This window comes from Macadamia integrifolia, chromosome 5, assembly GCF_013358625.1.
Source record: "Macadamia integrifolia cultivar HAES 741 chromosome 5, SCU_Mint_v3, whole genome shotgun sequence".
In the NCBI taxonomy this organism is placed as follows: Eukaryota; Viridiplantae; Streptophyta; class Magnoliopsida; order Proteales; family Proteaceae; genus Macadamia; species Macadamia integrifolia.
Window position 1 is genome coordinate 31,147,225 of NC_056561.1, and position 7,182 is coordinate 31,154,406.

Here is a 7,182-nt window from a genome sequence, read left to right on the forward strand (position 1 = left end):
TGTTACAGCCTCTTCCAGTGCCAGAATGGAAGTGGGAACATATTACTATGGACTTTGTGACAGGGCTACCACGGACTAGAAAGGGGAATGATACTATCTGGGTGATTGTTGATAGATTAACAAAGGTAGCACATTTCATACCTATGAAGATATCTCAGTCTATGGAGAAATTGGCACAGTTATGTATTGATAATATTGTGAGATATCATGGTGTACCTGTCAGTATTGTTTCTGATCGTGATTCTCGGTTTACTTCTAAATTTTGGGAATATGTGCAAAATGCAATGGGGACCAAGCTGAAGTTTAGCACGGCATTTCATCCACAAACTGATGGACAATTAGAAAGGACTATCCAAATTTTGGAAGATATGTTGAGAGCCTGTGCTATAGATATGAGTTATAGTTGGGATGAGCATGTGCCATTGGTTGAATTTGCATATAATAATAGTTACCAAACAACAATTGGTATGTTGCCATTTGAAGCTTTGTATGGAAAGAAATGCAGAACTCCATTATATTGGGATGAAGTTGGAGAAAGAAGAATGTTAGGGCAAGAATTGATACAGACTACCTGTGAGAAGGTTGATATAATTAGAGAAAGAATCAAGGCAGCTCAATCCAGACAAAAGAGCTATGCAGATAGTAGAAGAAAACCTCTAGAATTTGATGTGGGTGATAAAGTATTTCTAAAAATCTCACTAGTAAAGGGTATAAGAAGATTTGGAAAAGGAGGAAAATTGAGTCCCCGGTATGTGGGACCATTCGAGATTCTGGATCGGATTGGCCAAACAGCTTATAGATTAGCATTGCCCCCAGAGTTGGAAAGGTTTCACAATGTTTTTTATATATCAATGCTGAAGAAGTATATTCCTGACTCTTCGCATGTACTGCCAACTATTGAAACATTGGACCTTAATAATGATTTGAGTTATGAAGAACAGCCTGAAGGAATCTTTGATAGAAAAGAACATCAGCTCCGGAATCGTACTATCTCTTATGTGAAGGTGAAATGGAGAAACCACCCAGAACAAGAAGCGTCTTGGGAAAGGGAAGATGAGGTTAAAGAGAAATATCCATAATTATTTGGATTACAAGGTATGCCTCACAAATTTCGAGCACGAAATTTTTTATAAGGAGGGGGAAAATTGTAACACCCTAATCTAATATTTATACCCCTACTTGTGGACAGGCAAGAAGAAAGAGCAGAGGAAACCAATGCTGGCATGGTTAGCAGTTGTGGAGTGCCAAGAAAGTAGAAGTGACCCCACCTGCTCCTATTCAGCTTGCCAATATCATTGGGGAACTCATAAGGAGGGGTGGACAAAGAGGTAAGTTTAAGTACAAGACTAAGAATAGTAGGAAAAAAAATACGACATGAGGACTTCCCAGGGGGTCACCCATCCTAATACTACTCTCACCCAAGCACGCTTAACTACGGAGTTTTATAGGATTTGGTGCATTAGTGCTGCTATGATCGCACCCACACTGGTAGGTCCAAAACTGGCCAGCCAATTTTGCCTAGCAGACTGTAATTTTTGGGTTTTTACACTGTGGAGCCCACCTCTGTTGTGCAAAATTCCCATTATACCCCTATAGGAAGAGACTTAAATGAGGCATGAAATGCATACTTTAGAGGAAATGAATTTATAGAATACTAGGTATTATATATATATATATATAGTATGTATGTAATTTATATGGAAATAAAAGAGGGCAGCCAACTTAAGAAGGCAGCCAAACAAACCTTAGTTATAAGGATTTAAGAGGGCAACCAAACAGACCTTAGCAATACTTGAAGAGGGCCAGCCAAACAGACCCTTGGGGCTGCCTTATATATAAGGGATAATGGGCTGAGATTGCATCAAACATGACTGCTGTAACAGTAAGGAGAAAAAGAAAGAAAGTAGAAGAAGAAGAAGGAAAGAGAAGGAAGAAGAGGAAGAAAGAAAAGTGAGGAGGGAACTCACTCACCTCAGGCTGCTCTTAGATCAACTCTGCACCCAGGTAAGTGAACTTACTATTGCAGTAAGGTTAATTAGGTAATTTCATGTAGATTGGGCAGCTAGGGTTAGGGTTTTACCCAATTGTTAACTGTCAGGGAATCCCTGTAAGTAGAATAGCTGCCCAGTAAAGAAAGTCCTAATTTCTATGGGCTATTGGGGACCCAACTGGTAAAAAAACCCTATCCCTGCTAAACCCTAGAACATAAGACTACTTCTTTTTCAGTAGGGATTATGCAATAAGGGCTGGAATAGGGTTGATTTAGTGGAAATTCTACCAAAACCCTAGGAACATAATTTTATTCAAGCTGAAATTATGCAATAAGGGCTGAATTAATTAGGTTAGGTTAGTACTTATAAATGTTCATCTCAAATTGATCGCCAAGGCATGAGAAATACTCTAATTCTGCAGTTCTCTTTAAATTCCTACACTATGCCTGCAGAATTAGACTATATTAGTTGTGGGTGTAATAAATTGAAACCCAAAATTGGGTCAACTTGGCATTTAACCTTTTTTTCCTTACTGACCTAAGATAAGTATTGGAAATTCAAAATGAAAAATTGATGCAATTCGGGCACTACAGCAAACATGGTACCGGTTTTGACCCAGGTAACCCACCGATTTGGGTTCCTGAAGCCAGATGGGCTGTGTAACAGGTTACTAAACCTTTGGACATAAGTTTGAATTTGTTTATATAAGAATTAATGAGAAACATAACCCATGACTGTAGGGTCCAATGTTTGGAATTTCATATGACCTCGAGGACTGTAAGTATGGATGAAACCCCTTCATCCAATGAGGATCTATTAGTGATTCTCTATATCTAATTCTACTATAGAAAAGGTGTAAGAAATCAAGGAATCAATATGTATATAGGAAAGAACAGACAAAGACCTCTATAGGTTGGGTATGGGAATGCTATACTTAAAGCAAGTGGATAAAATGTACGAATTTGTGATGTACCTAATGATTTAAATATCTGTTGAATAGGGAACATAAGTGACAGTGTGGCAATTTTCTTGAATCCAAGAAGTGAACTTGCCAAAATTGAATACCAAGGTGAGTGGGTGCCCTTCTCAACCCCCATTCTTTTGGTGTGTTTGTTTAATCCTGTTTATGCATTAAATTGCTTGTGTATGTGCATTTACATTTACCTGCATTTATTCTTTGATGGTACTATTGTGATGGAATGGGACGGAATGGAAATGAGAAAGGTAAGGCAGGTGAGATGGGTCACATGCAGGTGCCCATGTTTGTATGTGTGATTGAAATGATTGGTTGTGCATCATTTAGAATGCTGGGTTAGGTATCACAACCCCATGTGCTACACCCCTTGTCCGTAGGGGGTTAGGTACGGACTAGTCCCGAATTATGTGGCTGCCTGATCAGCAGTTAAGGATGTGAGACAGGATACGACGTACTGTATAACTGTGAATATATTTATGATACGAGGTTAGCTGGTGTAGCCTGGGACCCGTACCGGCACTGGCTGGCTCTTGTATGCGGCGTAGCTTGTATACCTGAGGCCCAATGTACAGGGTAGGGTATGCCACCTACGTTGGTAGCACTTATACCCATAGGTGATGAGACCTAGTAATGGATTATGAATTTTGTATATTTAATTAAATGGACTCATGAGTGTCATTCTTTATGTGTGGAGCATACATGAGCATCATTCTCTATGTGTGGAGCATGCATTGCATATGGATGTGTGTGCTTGTTCTCCCCCACCCCTCACTGAGCATTACCAGTGCTCACCCCCTTTCCTTTGATCCTATAGATGACGAAGGTGGTATTGTGCCGACTCCCGGCATTGATTATGAGACAATGTCCATGGATCACATGGCCCATATTCCAAAAGATGAACTCAATCACGGACCTGCCTGTGAATGTGATGACTGCGCCTATAGAGGCTAGTACTTCTGAGGAGTAGGATGGACTATTCCTATATCTTTTTGTGTATATATTCCTGTTCTGATGTATATAGTCTACTACTAAGATACTGTAAACTGTGAATATTCTCTTTTTGTAAGGTATGTAACTCTCATCTGCATAATTGTAAATAGTGCTCACCCCCTTTCCTTTGATCCTATAGATGACGAAGGTGGTATTCTGCCTACTCCCGGTATTGATTATGAGACAATATCCATGGATCACATGGCCCATATTCCAGAAGATGAACTCAATCACGGACCCGCCTGTGAATGTGACAACTACGCCTATGGAGGCCAGTACTTCTGAGGAGTATGATGGACTATTCCTATATCTTTTTGTATATATATTCCTGTTCTGATGTATATAGTCTACTACTGAGATACTGTAAACTGTGAATATTCTCTTTTTGTAAGGTATGTAACTCTCATCTGCATAATTGTAAATAGTGCTCACCCCCTTTCCTTTGACCCTATAGATGATGAAGGTGGTATTCTGCTGACTCCCGGCATTGATTATGAGACAATGTCCATGGATCACATAGCCTATATTCCAGAAGATGAACTCAATCATGGACCCGCCTGTGAATGTGACGACTACGCCTATGGAGGCCAGTACTTCTGAGGAGTAGGATGGACTATTCCTATATCTTTTTGTATATATATTCCTGTTCTGATGTGTGTAGTCTACTACTGAGATACTGTAAACTGTGAATATTCTCTTTTTGTAAGGTATGTAACTCTCATCTACATAATTGTAAATATATCTTATCACTTAGTTGGCACTGGAGCTTAGGTAAGATATTTTGTTTGCTGGAATGTGCATATGTAAAAAAAAAAAAACTCTGATCTTCCTTAGTGTAGTGGTGGTGTTATGATCTGCCCTAGTCTAGATCTTGGAGAAACAGGCTAACTGGATACGGTGAGATGACCAGTGCCACATGCCTTAGCCTATTAGAGGTAGGGTGTGACAATAGGGTATGCGAGTATGATTGTGATGTGATATATTTTCATGTTAGATTGTATCGGGCTAGGAGAATAACCCAGGTGCTACAACCCCTTACCAATAGGGGAAAACATTGGCTAATCTCACCGTCTGATGGATCGAGGTTGGGAGAATTTCTAATAATCGAGGTGGGGGTACCGGCATCGTGACAAACCCTTCACATGATGTTGGATTCGGTATTGTGTTATACCCTTCACACGATATTAGATTCGGTGATGAGGTCTATATATGGGATTATTAATAGGGACTTACCGGGTACCCAAGAGGCCATGTAGGGACCGGTATACTCCTTACTTGCAACTAACTTTTATCTCGGGGATTGATAACGTACATTCGTGACTGAGGATACCACCTATGTTATAGTAGCACTAAAACCCAATATGGACTTAAAATCTGTTGACTAGGCTTGTGTGAATCTGTTGACTAGACTTGTGTGATAAAAAACCGGATCATGACATTGCATTCATGTAATACGCATTCATTTGGTATTGTTAAGCATCTTTCTTATCATTACATTTCATATATGATTGTGTTTTTCTTGCACGTTCACCCCTCATTGGGCTTCGGAGATGCTCACCCCATTTGTTGCAATGTTTTTAAATGGTGATCCAAGAAACCTTCTTGAGGCCGTTGTCGAGAAGCCTTCTTTATAGGATGGCGAACTATGGTCTGAGGAGCTAGTAATGCATGAAGCTGGTTGTGTGTGTGATGATTATGCCTTTGGGGCATCCTTAAGATGATAGTAGTTATCTTCCTCTTTTGATTCTTTTTGTGTACATACTTGCTGTAATTCTAGGGGTAATATTGTAATTATGTTCTAACAAGAGAAAACTTTCTTTTGTGTGAATATGGTACATTAAAATAGAATTCACCAGCTGTGTTTATCTTACTGATTAGTATTATAAATTATGGATTTTGGACTTATTTTATAACTTTGTGATCTTAAAGTACTGCATCAGAAATCTTGGATGGATTATGGATACAATTGTATATCTAAGTCACTAGCTTTCAGGTAAGTGCAGGTGGGGTGTGATAGTTCTAAAGGTCTCCGGAAAGTGGCCGACGAATACTACAAAGAATGGCCCGACGAATCATCGAAGTTTGTAATTAAACTACTATTCTCTCGTACACAATCGATTTTTTCTTCCTCCCTTGCTTTTCCCATTGTTCCTCACTGTTGTTTTCATTTATTTATTAATTTGCTAATTATTCCTCTTCCATCCTCATAGTTTCACAAGGTGTTCAATTGATGCCTTGTGAGGTTAAGTTGGGGAGGGTCACATGGATTTAAAACATTTACAATAATGCTCTTCTTTTAGAGATAGCATAGGCCTGTTGATTGGTTCTTTCATCCATGGTGTTGATAGGCTAGCTATAGTTTGATCTTATATGTACTTATTTGAACTCTAGTACAAGCTGAAAATTTTTTCCATTAGGCTTGGCCTGGGTAATGATGAACGAGATAAGGTATGAGTTTAGTTTATCTGGCACAGTAAGAGGTTAACTGTTAAAATCAATCAAAGAAAAAGTCAAATTAAACTATTAAATTGATTGGGTGTGGTCCTTACTATATTTGGACAATAATAAATTGTGTTGTGGGTAACCAAGAATGTTACTATAACATTAATGGATATTGAGAATAGGGTAGAGGACATCGGTGACTGATGGGATAAGTTAGTTAAGTGGTACTGGCTTTAGGCTTTCAGGTCAAAGATGCCAAGCTTCAAATATGAGAAAATGATAAAAAAAAATTACAGTAGGTCGAGATTTTCTGGGGTTATTAGGATCAGGTTTTATAACATCAGGATGAGTGGGAGGGAAGATAAGGATCCTACAAAGTGGATGGATGTTATTTTATGGAGTTAATTAAACAAGTGTGAGTTATGAAGTCTATCACAGTTCTGAAAATAAATAGTAGAATTCTAGTCCTTAATAGATATTTGAATCCTGAAGATTTCTTCATATCTTGAATTCAAATAAAAATAGACTAAGGCTCTTTGGTATGTTTTCTCAAAAATCATTGACTAAAGCCTCTCTCTCTCTCTCTCTCTCTCTCTCTCTCTCTCTCTCTCTCTCTCTCTCTCTCTCTCTCTCTCTCTCTGTGTGAATCCTAGCCCTTCCTCTCTTTATCTCTCACTGATTTCATGCTCTCTTCTCTCTTACAATTGCTTTTCTCTAGCTTGTTCTCTTTTTTTTTTTTTTTTTTTTTTTTTGGGGGGGGGGGGGGGGGGGGTTTTTTTTTTT

The 7,182-nt window shown here is 38.8% G+C and overlaps 1 pseudogene; it reads right to left on the reverse strand.

Annotated features, from left to right (window-relative positions):
• Positions 1-1,364: 1,364 nt before the first annotated feature.
• Positions 1,365-1,482, reverse strand: LOC122080552 (annotated as a pseudogene).
• Positions 1,483-7,182: the final 5,700 nt, after the last annotated feature.